Raw genomic sequence first — 17,719 nt, 5'->3', positions numbered from 1 at the left:
TTGGTCAACAGTATGATCTTCAAGATTGGTGGGCTCTTCTTCCTGTTGGTGACTTGATCTTTAAGGATATGATTCAAGGGTGGTGAATCGGCACGTGCAGCCCACAACGCCTAGTAAGTCGACCCAAGAATTTGAGGGTCAAAACGAATTCACCATCCAGAGTGATTGTGACCCTGATGATATGAGATACTTTTGATTTTGAAGAAGTAGCGGATGACTCAGCACGTGTTTTGTTGCACTTGTCTCCACATGCTTCAAGGTATCATTTTCATTTCCTTTATCTGTTCCTCAGGCAGATGCGGCATCTTCTCGAGTTCTTCATCTCAGACTCTTTCTGCTGAGTTGACTGTGCATGCCGCATTCTTCTCTGCTTGTTTCTTCAGGCAGATGTGGCAGCTTCTCGAGTTCCTCAGTTCGGACTCCTTCTGCTGAGTTGAATGTGCAGACCGCATTCTTCTCTGCTTGTTTCTTCTGCACGTTGTCTCCACATGCTGCAAGGTATCATTTTCACTTGCCTTTATCTGTTCTTCAGGCAGATGTGGCAGCTTCTTTTTAAGTACAGCAGCAGTGGGAGACGAGTACTCAAGAGCAATGCTAGGTAGGCAATCAGGGAAGGGTTCCCAGCAGTCGGTTCCTTACCCGAGTTTGAGTGGAAGTTCCGGCATATTGTTTTCTTTATCCTTGTCTTCGTAGGTAAGAACAAGGACAAAGGAAAGGACAGGGAGAACGCATTATATGAGATACTCTTGCTTTCTACCCTGGTGATATGAGATACTTTTGCTTTGGAGTCATTGGCTTGCAGAGGTACCCCAAGGAATAAGGAACACTGAATGACTCGAGAGGCTTCGTTGGGAAAGCATTTTTTTGAAGATGAAGAAAGGCTCTGTATGTCTGCCTTGCTATGGAAGGTGAAGGTGGACAGTTATAGGAAGTTCTTTAAAACCTAGAGGTACTATTCTTTCACTCGTGTCGGCAATCGTTGGATGATTGAACAGTAAACTTCACGTGCTTTCTCCTTCACCCAAAAATCTTCGACAAATTGCCCGTGATTTGCGCAAAGTTGAGTGTGCATATGACAGGTGTTGACGCGGCTGAAAAAGACTTGCGCCTTTTCGATATCTGGGATCGGCGCTTCGACAAATTACCCGTGATTTCCGCAAAGCTGAGTTTGCGTGTGATGGGTGCTGACGCGTCTGGAAAAGCAAGAGGCCTCTCCGATTTCTGAGCTTCGTCGAGTGTAGAGGTTGCATGTGACAAGTGCGGACAAGTCTGGAAAGGAAGATCGCCCGTGGTTTTTTGAGCAGGCCCAGCTTTTAAGAAAGCTAGCACCTCTTCGATTTTTGAATTGGCCTCTTCGATTTCTGAGCTTGCCTCTTCGATCTCTGAAATCCCGTCGAGTGCTGATTTTATAGAAGCACACAGTTCGTTTCAAAGCACACTTGAATTTTCGCTTGTAGAAACTCCCTTCTTGAACTTCTAAGATCTTGATTTGTCCGATCTCTTCTTTCTTTCAACACTTTTGAAAATGTCTGGCCCTCCGATTGTCGTTTTGACTTGAACCTTAGTGAAGAGGTAGTCCCGCCTTCTCCAGACAACATATGGCGCCCATCCTTCATATCCCCTACTAGTCATTTTACCGTTAGGGATTCGGTGGTGAAGAATGATATGACCGCTGCGGTGGTGGCCCGAAACCTTGTCACTCCTAGAGATAACAAACTACTTTCCAAACGGTTTGATGAGTTGGCTGTTAAGGATTCTCTGGCTCTCAGTGTGCAGTGTGCAGGTTCTGTGTCTAATATGGCCCAACGTCTATTTGCTCGAACCCATCAAGTTGAATCATTAGCGGCTGAGGTGATGAGTCTCAAACAAGAGATTAGAGGGCTCAAGCAGGAGAATAAATAGTTGCATAAGCTCGCCCATAGCTATGCGACAAACATGAAGAGGAAGATTGACCAGATGCAGGAATCTGATGGTCAGATTTTACTTGATCATCAGAGGTTTGTGGGTTTGTTCCAGCAGCATTTGCCTTCGTCTTCTGGGGCTGTACCGCGTAATGAAGCCTCTAATGATCAACCTTCGGTACCTCCTCCTCCTGGTGTTCCGCCGAGTGGTGTGGCTTCAAACAGTCAACCTTCGGCGCCTCTTATTTCTGGAGCTCTGCCGAGTGGTGAGGCGGCACCTGATTGTCCTTGAAGATCCCCTTTTGTAAATTTGATTTGATTTGATTTTTTTTTTTAATTTATGTATAATGCAAATTTATGTAAAATTTCCAGAAAAATAAATAAAATGGACCTTCTATTTCTCTCTATGCATTTGTTTTTTTTTTCTTTTATTATTTTATTATTTATTATTTTTTTTTTTTTCTTTTTCTTTTGGTGCTGGATGCACCAAGTTCCATCATCATTTTTTTACAATATTTTTTTTCTTTCTACACATAGTGCCCATGCACCACCAGAAACTTTTGATCTGCCATGGGGGCTGTTCCCCATCTTTGATCCACCATCCCATTTTCTATTATTATATATTATTATATTATTATTTTTTCTTTTCTTTGCACATGGTGCCTGATGCACCTTTTTTTTTTTTTTTTTTTTTCTTCACATGGTGGCAGCACCACTTTGCTCCACCATCCCCTTTTTTTATTATATATATTTTTGTATAAATTTAGGTGATGGGAGAGGAATTTGCAGGGAGCGGAGCAAGGAAGACGGAGAAGATGATGCTTCGAGCTTCACGACCGACTAGTCGTTTGACGGCGGTTGTTGAAGTCGTTGGCAGTTGCGAGGCAAGAGACGGAGGAGGTCTTTGGGTGTGTATTGATAAACTTTGGTTTTGTCAATCTCATTCAAAGGCGGCGGCCATGGCGGAAGCGCAGAGGAAGACGCTCCACCACTACCGTCACTGAGCACAACCACTGAGCACAGCCATTGCACTGCCTGCCGAGCACAGTCATTACACACCCGTTGCACTGCCATTGAGCACAGGCACAGAGTACAGCCAATAGACTTCGCCTCGTCAATTCCTACTGAGCCCATGCCGACATCATGCACGCCATTCCTCTGACAGCCGCTCCGCGATCACTCTCAGCGTCATTTTCTTGAGCTTGTTCATAGTGGTGATCTCTAAGATTTGGCAGAAGCGGACTTGACGGAGTAGAACTTGTACTGGCTGCCACCACTGCAAAACCCATCGTTGTACTGCTCGAATCTTCGATTAGCAAGCATATGAAGCTCGAGCCCTTCGATCGCCAGCTCCGCGATGCCTTCAAATCTTGACGAAGACTTTATCGTGTTCGTCTCCATCTCGAAGCTTTGGTACAATCCTCCACTGCTCATTTGATCATCTTCATCAGTGGTATCATCGTTCTACGCTTAGGTAAAAGATGGAGCACGATGTGGGTAGGTGTGGAGGACAGAGAGCTAGAGCAGAGCATCCTTGGTGGGCAGAATCAGATCCGACCTCCTCAAGTCAAAATCTCTGTGACACAGATGCAATCATTTACAACAACAGAAATAAATCAGTTCTCCTGAGTCCAGATCTTCACAGTCTTGTCATTCCCAAGTGCACCAGAAGCAATTATATTCTTAGTTGGGTGACATGATACTGATATAACAGTGTTAGTGTGACCTTCCAATTTCTGAACTACCTTCCTGCTTTGCAATTCCCACAAGTACAGACAATTATCTTCAGAACCACTTACAATGTATATCCCATTTGTCACAGAAAATGCGGAAGAAATGCAGAATCTTGAGCTCTTGTGACCGGTGTAAGTCTTTAGACATTTCCCAGTTGAAAAGTTCCAGAACCTCAGAGTGTCATCCAAAGCGCCAACAAGAATGTACTTTCCATTAGGCGCAAACTTAACAAACAAAACCGAAGGATTCTCATCGTCAATCAATGTCTTGGTGCAGTGGCCAGTGGAGGAAAGAGCTTTTCTGCTGCCCTACGCGGCACGGAGAAGCCCCCATGCGTGCTTGCGTCACTTGCAGTCAAAGTTTTGCAGAAAAACTCCGATGGATGTTTACTAGGCTTCATTCTAAAGTCTGATACCGGGAAGACATCCTTTTTCAGAATTCACTAGTTTAAGGATCATTTGTGCATAGATTTCGTCAGTTTCTTTGTCTGCATGCAGTGTAACATTTTGAACTTGACATAGCAATTGGGACGGGAGATTCGGGTAGTTGGGGATTTGTGAGGTTGCTGTTCTTTTCGTCGAAACCGCCACCTGTTCGCTATGTCCTTGGGGGAAGTAGTACGAGAGACTCCCAACCTGCGGCAAACAAACAAGCGGGTCGGCACAGGTGTGCCACAGCTCCGAATTTATAGCCTTCCGGGACCCAGAGTGATCCTGCAGCTCTTCCAGCAGCTTCATCTCATCAAGCAAGCATCCAGTTTTGAGCTTCTCCTCAACCGAACCCATCATTTTTTTTCTTTCTGAGAATTTCTCACCTTTTTTACCCCAAAGATTTGAACTTTAACATGTTTAATGTAAAAACCCAGAACCCCAAATCAAGAAATCTCTCACTTTTTCATCTGAAAATCCAAGGAATTGAGAAATCCGTTTGTGAGAATCCCAAGAGAAAACAAACAATCCAATCCAGTCCAATGTTGGGAGGGGAACAAAAGCAGACGAGGAGGAAGAAGAAGATGTGGCGGATGACGAGAGACGGAAGATTTGCAGAAGAAGGCCCTTGTGAACACCAGCACCGCCTTGTACACAGTCCCCAGGCTTCCTTTCCCCAACATCTCCGCCGATGCCCGCAGCAAATCCTCCAGCTCAAACTGCTTCCTCCGGTCTCAAAAAAAGTTTGCTTCTGTCGGTGGCGTTTGTCCCGTCGCTGTCCCCGCCGCCCCCACTGTTGGTGTACACCCTTTTCTGATCGGCTTCGTAGCTGCTCCCGCTCCTTCTCTTCCCGCTCTCGCTCCCAGCCATCGACCTAGAGCCGCATCGATCTCTCGCGCAGTAGTGGACCATAAGGAACGACACAACCACTAGCATCGCCACGCAAATCACGATCACTATCGCGATGATCACGCCGGTGCTTAGCCCATTCCTCGGTTGCTTTTTGCTCTGCTCGTTTGGGGTCTTCGTCTGAGGTAATTGGTTGGGAGAAGAAGACAAGCCGAAGCCTGGGCCTGGATTTGTGGCTGGGCTCATTGGTTTTGGAGAGATGGGTTGTCAAGTTGAGAGAGAAACTTGGGCCTTTTCATGGGATCCGACGGTTGTGAAATGGAGGAAGGCTTGGGCCTGCTGGAATTGCAGATGTTATTTGATCTGCTTCTAAGGCATATATATATATATATATATATTTTTTTTTTTTAAGCTGTAGTTTTTTTTTTTTGGTACAAAGAAATTGTAATAACATCAAACTTTTAATAAAATTTCTTATTCTTTATTTTGATGTGACTGAACTCGAAAAATTGAACATTCGAGCTGCCTACGTACTCCTCCAAAGAAGAGATCAAGTCGTAACGTAGTTCAAATACATACATATTTTTTGGTATTTTCTTTTTGTGCCGTTTGCAGTTTTAACTCATGCAGGCAAGGAGTGTTGGTTCGTGCAGTTTAGGCTCGTGCGAACAAGGAGCATTGGTTTGTGCAGTTTAGGCTCGTGCGAACAAGGAGCATTTGGTGCCGTTTGCAGTTTCAGCTCGTGCAGGCAAGGAGCGTTGGTGTTGCTTTTTATGCTCGTGCAGACCAGGAGCATTGTGCCATGCAGTTTTGGTTCGTGCAGTTTAGGCTCGTGCGAACAAGGAGCATTGGTTCGTGCAGTTTAGGCTCGTGCGAACAAGGAGCATTGGTGTTGCCTTTTATGCTCGTGCAGACCAGGAGCTTTGTGCCATGCAGTTTAGACTCGTGCGGGCGAGGAGAATTTGTGAATTTTGTCAAGCAATTTTGGAGAGGCGTTCCTCACAATCTTCATAGCAAGGAGCCTTGACCGAGTGATTGAAGAAGTCTTCGGGTAAGAAGTCGCGCATTGTGATGGCAATAGACGATCTTTGTGTCGTAATTTCATCCTCTTCAACACGTTCACGTTGCTTTGAAGGTTGACAAAAGCTGCTTTGCCCCCTTTCCGATTGGCGGACTTGTAGAGGAGACGTATGCTTCTTGTGCAATTTCTTAGGAGTGACTTGAGTCCATCCTTCAACTTTGCTTGTCTTTGAGGATGCCCCCAGCGGTTGAGGTGAAAACTTTGAGTTGGAAGAGCCAAAAGTGATGGTGGTATAGTTTGACTTCACCACATCGTCAAGATCTAGCTCGATGATTCCTTTCTGAGCCAGTTTCATGATGAGATCTTTTAGCACGAAACATTTTTCTGTTGGATGACTGATGAAGCGGTGGAATTTACAGTACCTTGGACTGTCAGTGCAATTCATCTCTTCTGGCCGTTTGCACTCAGGCAAACTAATCACCTTCTTTTCCAGCAAGTCTTCTAACATGGCAACCACATCAGAGTTGAGGAATGGATAAGTCATCTCCTCAAGCTCCTTCAAAGTGCGTCTAAGCATCTCTTGATCACGAAAAGCTTCGGTTTGAATCACCTTGCCTCGTGTAGGGATTTTGACGGGAGCTGTGTTGATCGTCATTGCTTCCTTGGTGGATTTCCACGTAGCCTTCTCCACCTTTGTCTCAAGAACTTTGTCGTTCTTGTAGTTGGCGATTGGTTCCTTCTTCCCATGATGGGCGATGCTCAACTCCATGTCATGGGCGCGGGTGGCCAATTCCTCGAAGGTCCGTGGTTTAATGCCTTGAATGATGTATTGCAAACCCCATTGCATGCCTTGGATGCACATCTCGATTGAAGAGGTTTCCGAGAGCCTGTCTTTACAGTCGAGGCTTAGAGTGCGCCATCTGTTGATGTAGTCAATGACTGGCTCGTCTTTCCACTGCTTTGTGCTCGTTAGCTCTAGCATGCTCACAGTGCGGCGGGTGCTATAGAAGCGGTTGAGGAATTCCCGCTCTAATTGCTCCCAGCTGTTGATGGACTCAGGCTCTAGGTCCGTGTACCACTCAAAGGCATTTCCTTTCAGCGAGCGCACAAACTGCTTGGCGAGGTAGTCTCCCTCCGTCCCCGCGTTGTTGCAAGTTTCGACGAAATGTGCAACGTGCTGCTTTGGGTTTCCTTTTCCATCAAACTGCATGAACTTTGGTGGTTGATAACCCCTTGGCATCCTTAGGGCATCAATCTTCTTGGAATAGGGCTTCGAGTAGAACAAGGAGGTATGTGAGCTCCCTTCGTACTGTGCCTTGATGGTGTTGGTGATCATCTCCTGCAGCTGCTGGATAGAAAGAGATCCCATGAGTGCCGCTGCTTGGTCTGGCTCCGGCTTCCCATCGATTTTCTTCACCGGAGGTTCTTCGTCTCCGCCAGCTCCTCCCTTTAGTGGATCATCTTCTGGGTCGGGTTTATCGCCGTCATGCGCCTCCAGTCGGTTGACTAGTGCTGCAATTTGCAAGTCTTTTTCTTCCACAGTTCGGGTTAGCCTTGCAATTGCTTCATTCATTTGAGCCAGCTGCTCATCGATTGAAGTTGCTCTAATGGTCATGACTTGCATGGCTGAACTGTCACTTGAATCGGCATCGGAGAGCATGGATTCGGAGTATTTCCTTGGGCTTTCCCCCCTTGGTGCCCTTAGTGAGGCTAAGGTGATCAAAGGCTCGTGCCTTGGGTGCTTTTGTTCCCTTAGCAGAGTTGATGCAGAGGTGAAAGAGACAGCAGAAGTAGCTCTTGCTATGCTTCGAGTCATGATGCCCAAAGTGACACCAGTTGCGACAAGGACGCTTTTGTTCTTTGCGCCGGTTGCGGGAACAGTTTGAGCCTTCCTTGATGCCATTAATTTTGGAAGTGCGCTTGAATTTCTTGAACGGAGAAAGAGATGAGAGGCAGAGATTGTCCCACTGGGCGTGCCAATTTGTGAACACGGAAAATTCCTGAAACGAAAGAGACAAGAACAACGTGCACAAACAAATATTTGTATTTGATGATTTTGGGTTACAATCTCTCTCTATTTTGATCCTCTGATTCGATCTCCGTAAGGTGTTGATTTGTGGATGTTTCGTTGATCCAAGGGCCGTCAAGGCTTGATCTTGGATGAACTGTTGGAAGTTTCTTCAAGGGGGCCGTGGGCTTGATCTTTGAAGGTGGATTTGAGCGGATCTTCAAGGAGCCGTTGGGGCTTGATCTTGAGGATGAGTGTTTCTTCAAGGGCGGTTAAGGCTTGATCTTGAATAACGGTGATGAACGGATCTTCAAGGGCTTTTGGGCTTGATCTTGAAGAACAGTGATGAACAGATCTTCAAGGGCTTTTGGGCTTTAATATTGAAGAACGGTTGGATGTGTGTGGATTTGTGGACGTTGTTGATCCAAAGGGCCGTTGGGGCTTGATCTTGGATGAACGGATGATGAACGATGGTGCTTTCTTCAAGGGCCATCGGGGCTTGATCTTGAATTGGTGGAAGTTCTTCAAGGGCCTTTGGGGCTTGATCTTGAATTGGTGGATGGTTGATCCAAGGGCCGTTGGGGCTTGATCTTGGAAGAATGATGAACGAAGAACGAAGAACGCTATCTTGATTCTTCGGGAACCTGGATGCTTGAGAGCTTCGGAGTTTCAGAGCTTCAGAGCTTCAGAGCTTCAAGAATTTTGCCTAATGATTTTGGTCCCCCTAAATGAATGAATTAGCCTTCTATTTATAGAAATTTCCAAGGCCTAATTTTGAATATAATATTCCAGATGAAATAAGTCGTTTCTGCCAGGTGTTGACACGTGTCCTGTTTGATGACTTTTCCAATTTATTTCGATTTTTTGTTTAGACACACGCTACGTGTAAAATTTATGTAATACATGAGCGTTGAAACTTTGATTTATCGGTCAACATTTATTTACCGAAATTTCGATGTCTACAAATTGATATGAATAAAATAATAATTGATATGATAAAATATTAATTGATATAATAAAATAATATAATATTAGATGGACTAGGTGCCAGGGCATTTTTAGGGGTGGAGATGCATTGGCCTATTACTATTCACTAAAGTATATTACTGTTCACTTGAGTAGATAAATGAGCTGGGTGCTGGCACAAAGTCCTTAGGGGTGGACTTGCTCTTAAAGCTCCAAGTCTTGTGAGGTCCCAAAGATGATTGACCTTTATCTTTATCATTTTTCTTCTTATTTCCATCCTTTTCTTCTTTCTCACTCTCACTAGGCATATTCTCTAAATCTTCAATTCGTTGCAAAATCTCATAAAACTCTTGGTAAGTAGCACATGAAGCTGTGGTCGCCATAGAACGCCACTTCTTTGAGTACCCAACCTAAAACGACATATCATCTTAACCAGATTAATAGCAACCTCCGGGTGATAGTGAGATGAATCAGTAAACCTCCTGTAATACTCATTAGCTTACATTTTTCCCTGCTTTAGGTTCGTGAATTCTTGCTTATTGCGATTTACATATTCTGGAGGAATGAATCTCTTCTAAAATAACTGCTTAAAAACTTCCTAATTGGCAGCTTCCTCTGGGGGACAACTGATAAGACTTCTGTCTCCACCAGGATGCAGGCTGCTCACCTAAAAACTAGGTAGTCGTCTTAACCCTGCCTATGCATCAAACGGAAAGTCTTCTCAAGATGATTAATCTATTTCTCTGCTCTCTCATGTCCTTCATTACCCATGAAATTACTCAACTTCAAATTATACACAGTCTCCAGATGAGTCCTTTAGGGAGGGCGAAATGAAGGCTGAATAGCATTAGCTATAGCTTCCCCTAACTGAGCTATATTAGGGAAACCAGACTCAGCTGAAGGACTTGACTCTTTACGAGGCGGCATAGTTTTGATAGAAGGTATAGTTAAAACATTCACAAGATATGCAGGACTGCCAAACCTAGGCTCTGATACCAAACTGACACACCCTGACCTTGATCGAGGTATACTGGCTGTCACGTGAGGGTAATGTAGCCACGTGCACAGTGCGGAAGCAATATTAATATAAGAAATGCGAATAAACAAAAAAACCAAAGCAACTACAACATTAGATATGATAAGGTGCAAATGCGATATTAAGTGTGATTACACAATCAGAGAATAAGTAGCCTAAGTGCAGTCTAGTAGGATGAATACCAATTATACAACACCCAAAGGTGATCCTACATTGGTGATAATCTGCCAAAACCTTTGTCAAATCCTCGTAAGCCAACAACAAGCATTCCTACCTAAAACCTGGAGGGGCGTAAAACAGAAAGTGTGAGTGGGCAAAAACAAAGTTTTCCAAAACCATTTCAACATCAAAGATAGTAACCCCTCGCCGTAAAACTTGTATAATTTCCCAGAAAATAGAATATATACATATCTCAAAACCATGCCCAGAATAGTAATATTCAAAAGTATGCCATGCCAAATATCTCAAAATAACTGAATAAGTAACTCAGGTGAATTAACTCATGAGAAATAACATATTAGCTGGATCCCCCTAAAGTGGCCTGTATGACTGAATCTATAGCTCAACAAGTATGCCTGCACATGAGTTGGAACCACCTAAAGTGGTCTGTACGACAAGATTGGGTGTAAATAAATACGCTCTAGTGCTACGATCATGTGAAGACTATATGAATAATTGCGGGTCACCTACGAGTCGGAACCACCCATAGGGGTTTGTATGACAGGACTGTGCACCTAACATGGATCCAAGGTGAGCGTATGGTGCGAGAGGTGAACATCACGTGAACAACTATATAAATGTTATTTTAAAGCACATAACCAAAACTAGGTAATAACTTGTCTTACATTGCTCAATTGGGGTGTTTGAATATACCAACATGATCTACTCAACCTCACAAACATCCCCATATTTTTAGAAAAAATTTCCGAGCACCAAGCGCCTTCACGGGCCTGCCAAGGCACTGCCACACATGCGGCCACGCGCAGGCACGTGCCTGGCACACCAAACGGAACAGTTAACGCCGTTAGGGAATATTCCGTTAAATAAAAGGATATGCCGTTAAATATACCTAACGCCACTAGGAATTGATAGGAGCATTTTTATGCGACTTAATTGGCTTGTTCTCGTACGTTTACGTTGTGTGTCTTTAGTTATTTTAGTATTTAAAGTCACTTTTATGTGTTTTCAGGTTTTAAGGTCAAAGTATGCATACATGTGCATTTTGGAGTCGTTTGGAGCAGTTTTTGTGCATCAAATTGATTGCATATGCTTGGAAGTAAGAAGATGGACGAAATTGAAGATCAAATGAGCATAGGATTGAATGATGATGTGAAGAATTGGATTCAAGACAAATAAAGAACGATGTGTTCAAAAATAAGCAACCAGCCGTGTGCTCCACCCTTGCCATTACTCTTCTTTGCCGTGCAAGGAAGAGTCATTCTTTCCTAAATCTTGCATTTAAACACTTTCCTAATCTACTTTAAAGCCTTGCCACACCTTTTAGCTTATTTCCTTTAAATTTCTGATTTGTTTCCCTAAATTGTAGAAGCTTTAGACTTAATTTCTGTTTACCTAGTTAACCTAGGGTTTTATTTCCTTTATCCTTTTAAATAAACCCCTTGTTGCAGCAAACACATGGCAAAGAAAAGAATGTTGCAGCACACACATGGGAGCACACGGCATGGGCAGAAATTGTGTGTGTTTTGTGGTTGAAATGATGAAGCATGTGTGTGTGTAAATGTAAAGGAGAAACATGGCAGAAAATGTGTGTGTTTTGTGGTTGAAATGATGCAAAGAACATGTATGTGTGCAAGTGTAATGGCAAAGCAAAGAAACATGGCAGCAAACCCACATGCAAAGTGGAAGAAAAGCACAAGGCATGGGCAGAAAATTGGTGTGTTTTGTGGTTGAAATGATGACGCATGTGTGTGTGTAAATGTAAAGGAGAAACATGGCAGAAAATGTGTGTGTTTTGTGGTTGAAATGATGCAAAGAACATGTATGTGTGCAAGTGTAATGGCAAAGCAAAGAAACATGGCAGCAAACCCACATGCAAAGTGGAAGAAAAGCACAAGGCATGGGCAGAAAATTGGTGTGTTTTGTGGTTGAAATGATGAAGCATGTGTGTATAAATGTAAAGGGGAAACATGACAACTCATACCCACACAAGCTGCACATGCAAAGGAAATGGAGTGGTCCTCTCTCAAGCCTATAAATACCACCTCCCATATTCATCAAAGAGAACAGATTTTGATCCCTTACCTTAGCCGCACCTCTCCATCACCATTCTCTAAAAATTCAGCCAAACACCACCCCTAGCCACACCACCCATCAACCCTAAACCTTTCCATACCATTCCCCATCCATTCTACACCATAAAAACCACCCAAAACCTGTTCTAAATCTCTTATGCCGTGACTATTGCAAGGAAGGAATGAGAAGGAACATCTTGTGCCGTGCCTATGCCCAAGCCTTGGAAGTGTTGGAGCGTTTCTAGGTGTTTTCTATCTTTGATTTCAATGTTTAATTTAAGTTATCTTTGTGTAATTGCGAGCATGATGAACTAAACCCCTCTTAGTTAGGGGGTGATTCGAAACTATGTTCATGCTTACAATATGATTTGATTACATCCAGCTGTGATTCATAAGTTGTGAATTCAATTTACTTATCCGTTCGTATAAAAACTGATTTGTGTATGTTGGTTGAGAGTGCACGCTTAATTTTCATGCATGAATTTGACGCTAGAATATAAGGGAGTTTCACCTAATCGTTATGAACTTATATTCACAAGTAGTGAAGGTTGCTAGTCACAATCACGTTAAGTAAATTCTTGGCATAAGTTTCATGCAAATCATAGTAACGAGTGCCTCGTCAATGCTTATGTTTTTCATAGAACTTAATGATTCTTGCTTGGATCTCTATTATGCAATTCATGTAGGGAACTTGTAGGGAATGTTTTGGGTTGTCGTATGCAATCATCCAACCTAATAACTTGTGGAAAAACTGAGGGTTAATTAGTACAATTCACGGTTAATTTGGGGCGTTGAGTATTCATAGTTTATCGAAAAGCAACTGGAAATCGTTTTGTATGCAAGTGTGACATGTGTGGAGAAGAACCTCCTAGCTAGCCTTCCATCCATAAGTTTCATTCAAATTCATTTACAATCTGTTTTGTTTTACAAAGTTTGTTTTGTTTTCAAATTCGTCAAGAACCAATCTCCCATTTATTTCAAAATGTTAGATTAGTCAGTAATCACTTTAGTTTGTGTTTTAAAGTGTCTTGAGTCAAGTCATAACCCAATTTCGTCCAATTTAGTGTTAGGTGTTCAAAACTGCCCAGAAAGTGTTTTTAAGGCAGTTTTGAGTGTTTATTTGCTGTTTTGAATCTTTTTGTTTATCTTAGTATTTTAAAGTATAGTTTTGCATTCTTTGAGTCCAGTTTAGTGTTTTAAACTTTGTTTTTACGTTTTCAAGTCAGTTTCCAAGTGATTTAGCAATCCCTCCTAATCCCCGGCCTAGAACGATCCCTACTTACATTCTTTACTACAATTGACAAAAAGAGGGTTTAATTTGTGTGCTTATATATTTCGCATCAGGAATATTCTATTAACTTTGACGGAATATTCGCCTTTTTCTCCTGCGAGTCGCCAGATTCTGCGCCGTCACCGGAGTGGGAAAAACTTCAAATCGTCAAATCTTCTTCATTTCTCAACCAATATTCATGAAATTTGTACCAAATTGAAGCTTAGGATGAGAGGAACAAATCCTTACCACTTTTAGGTCCTAAAACCCACTAAATCTTGCCAGGAAAGCTTCGATACTCCGGCCAACACTGCAACTCCACGAACTTGGACTTCCTGACGTCCAAAACCCTTCAAAACCCTTCCCTATTCTTCGTGAAGCAATTATAAGGCTCCCTAGACCCTTAAAACTCAAAGAAAAGTCCGCGATCATGCTAGATGAATAGTGCAACAAATCGGGGCACCTTGATATCTTGAGTTTTCGAGGTTCTTACGTCCAACCAAAGCTATGGTTCAACTCCTGGACTTGCAAGGATTCCAAAAACACCAACTACAAACTCAATCCGCAAGAGATGATGAGAGTTAAGGAGATGACCGTACAAGTGTACGGACGAATGGAAAAATCCAAGAGGGAGGAGAGAGAGAGGGTCAACGGGAGTGGTATGGGTGTGTGTGTGTGGTCCAAGTTGGGCTACCGCCCAAAAACAAAGAAAAACTTAGTTCTAATTGGGTCCAAACAATTAGAACTTAACATATTTGGTCCACAACCAAAGTGCATGTCACACAACACCATCTAACGACCAAGGGTATATTTCGAGACGGGCTGTCACACTATTTATGAAATTGTAAAACCACATATTTGTAGAAAAAGTATTTTGGCACTTACAAAGATGTAAGAAGAAATATTGAGACTTTGTTCCTTGCCCTATTTCGTTTCATTTTCTGACATGATGTAGAAAGAAGCATCAATTAATTTCAAGTCAATTGCTCCATCCACAAACCATGACGTCAAATCACTCCTTAGCACAACACGCTTAGTGGCCATGCTCCCTGACTTCGATATTAACCAAAAGTAGTCCATGTGTAAGAAATAAAAACAAACATTATATACATACATATTTATGCAGTATATAATTTTAAATGTTATATTTAATTTTTTTTTGTCAATAATGTAAACGTATAATTGATATTGTCTGTAATACTCTGATAGGGATTTTACTACACACGTGAACAGGCTAAAAAATCCTATAATACTTGCAAGAATTACAAGGTTATTGTAGTATAAACGGATGTCGCAAGGTCGTTCTCCACAGGGATTATTAAATAATTCGAAACAAACCAAATTCCAATTAATTATTGTAAAGTAGAAATTGAGATGATTGATTTTATAACCTACTTAAATTAAAAATGAATTTAATTAATAAAAGTAAACTAATTTGTAATATTAAAGATGAAAGAAAAGGAACCAGTTTTGGAGAAATCAAATTAAGAAAGCACTATACTTTATGAAACTTTGAAGGTTAGATTTTCCTAATTGATATTCTACTTGGAACCTCCAGCATAGAACGTATATCTAACATGCAACCCACCCAAACATTTGGATCAAATCTGAACATGAGAGAATCATTATACTTTATGAAAACCCTTTGAAAAACCATGCAACCCCTAAGACGTGGTGTTCATCTTAAGTGAAATTACAATTATTAATCACATGAAGCTAGCGTCAATTTTAGGGAACCTTCCGACCAAAATTGCATCAAATTACTTTTCTAAAGATCCTAATGGTGATCAGGCATTAAGACAATTAGATAGTTTTAATCCCAGTGATTAATAATTCAAAGTGTGCATGCAATTAATCATAAGCAATTAAATAAAAATCACATATTCATGCTAAGGCTCAAGGCTTCGCCCTAGCAAAATAAATTAGTTACGAATATTCATAATTGAAATCATAGAAAATATTATTAAGAATAAAAGGAATGAAAACACCTTAAAGTAGAAAATCTCCAAGAACCCTAGCAATTACTCTGTCTCCACAGTTGCATAAAAGGAAGCGTAAAAAAAAACTGTAGACGGCAAAGCAATATATATTGCTATGCCCTCGCACAAACCCTAAAAACCAGGTCCTTTATTCCAACTAGGAAACTAAGATAACTAAAATAAAATAGGAAGCATAACCCTAAATTAAATTGTAAAATTCGCCTAAAATCTGAACAGCCACGTTTTGGACCTTTAAGCTGCTCCAAAACTGGCCTAGTATAACTAGATTTGATGTTTGAAATATTCTGAACACTTCTCCAGAAGGCCACGAACCCATCAGAGGTCATCTCAGGCTCCAAAAATACAATTTAAGCCCAAAAAGGTCATTTTCCAACACTGCGCACTCTTCTTTATTCCATCACCAGAAAATAACCGCATGGTAGAAAAATCCCAAATTTTGATAGAAACACACCAAGAGACACATGAACTTCATCTAATTTGAATCACTCCAAAATTCATCCATTTGATCACGTTTTGCTCCAGAGGAAGTTAAGTACCCTATATTGAAAATATAAATCAAAGTATCAAAATTCTACCAAAATAATTACCAAAACATACTAAGAATAGGGTAAAATATATAATATGAAATTGACTCATCATACTCGATTTTTTTCCTTTGTTTTTTGGTCCAAAAGCTTGTATACCCTTGTACTTGAAGGGCATTTACTTTTTGTCGCCCCTCTCGTCATCTTTTTAGTTGCCTTCTTTTTAGCCTTCTTCTCTGGTTCTTCAACAATAGCCTTCAAATGGGATTCCACATCAGTCTTGGCAGGTAATTCACCTTTTGTTTCTCTAACTTGTATGGTTTCGACTTGTGTTGCTTCAACTTTCGTCTTCAAAGGTGATTCACCTTTAGGCTTCTCCTTCTCTTTTTAAATGATAGGGTCCAAAGTTTGTTCTTGTGATTGCATAACTGAAGGACTTTCACTGTCACACACTACAAACTTGTATTTTATCTTTTTTGTTTATGCAGTCATAGTCGAATCCTGGATCAAGGTTCTATTGCCAATCATCCATGGCACGTACATTATAGACCAATGTTCTCATCTGTACCTTTTCCTCAATTACAACTTGTTTTCCTTTATTAACATCCTTTTGAACATCCTCCACTATTGGTGTCTTCATCTGAACTTCCAATTGAGCTGCATTTGTAATTGGTTCCACTGTTGGTGTTTTCATTTGAACTTCCATTTAGCTGCATTTGGAACTGGTTCCGCTGTTGGTGTCTTGTTCCAAACTTGCATTTTAGCCACATTTGGTACCAGTGATAGTTCTTTCTTATCTTGCAAGTCTTCTGGAAGTTCTTGTGTAGAAACATTCAAATCTAGAATTTATAAGGGTTCCATTTCAGCCGCATTTGATTGACCTTCTTCTAACTTCTTTTTCAAAATCCCAATCTGATTCAGATAATCATTAATCTTAAGAGTATTTACACTGTTCTTTGTTTGCATTTTTAACATTTCAGCATTATGTGCATTGCTATTCTTCTGATGAATCTCTACTTTTTGGAGAAGCTTTTCAATTTCATTGTTGAACATTTTGTTTGTTTGACCAAGTATCAAGCATTCTCTGTTTGATGTGTCCAAATTATGTATCGCATTGCTCCTAGCTTTCTTGAACTTATCGAATAACTCTTTATTCATAACTGTATCTATGCTAATGATGTGTTTTTAGACAGTGGCATCCAACTTGACCATTTCCTCACCGATCTGTTGGTCGAATTTTGTTTAGGCTTCATTGATGTTAATATTATTTGGTTAATCGGTTTGCTCTGCACTCTTGTTCACATTCTGATCAGGCCTTGTTATGTCTTCTTTATTAGGTTCGTTTTGCTTTTCAGAATGATCATCCAATGCATCTTTTTCAACATCATTTTCTAGCTCATTGTTGATGGCATTCTGATCAAGCCCGATTATGTTTTCTATGTTTAGTCCATCTTCATTTTCAGAATGATCCTCAGCATTTTCAGCATCAATTTTCTTCCCTTTCTTTGCCCTCTTTTTTTATGTCATTTTCCTTTTGAAGATTGTTATTTTGGTTGAGCAGAAGGAACTTCAGAACCAATTTACGCACAGTAACATTACATATTTTGTCAATTTGCACAAAATGTCCATTCTTTTTTCTGAAAGTTGACCACACTGTTTATGAAACTTAACCAAATTAAGCCACACCGTTTCTAGAACAAGAATAATCTAACCCGTTGGAAGTATTCCTT

The sequence above is a fragment of the Malus domestica genome, chromosome 05 (genome assembly GCF_042453785.1).
Source record: "Malus domestica chromosome 05, GDT2T_hap1".
Classification (NCBI taxonomy): Eukaryota; Viridiplantae; Streptophyta; class Magnoliopsida; order Rosales; family Rosaceae; genus Malus; species Malus domestica.
This window is presented reverse-complemented; position numbering follows the sequence as displayed.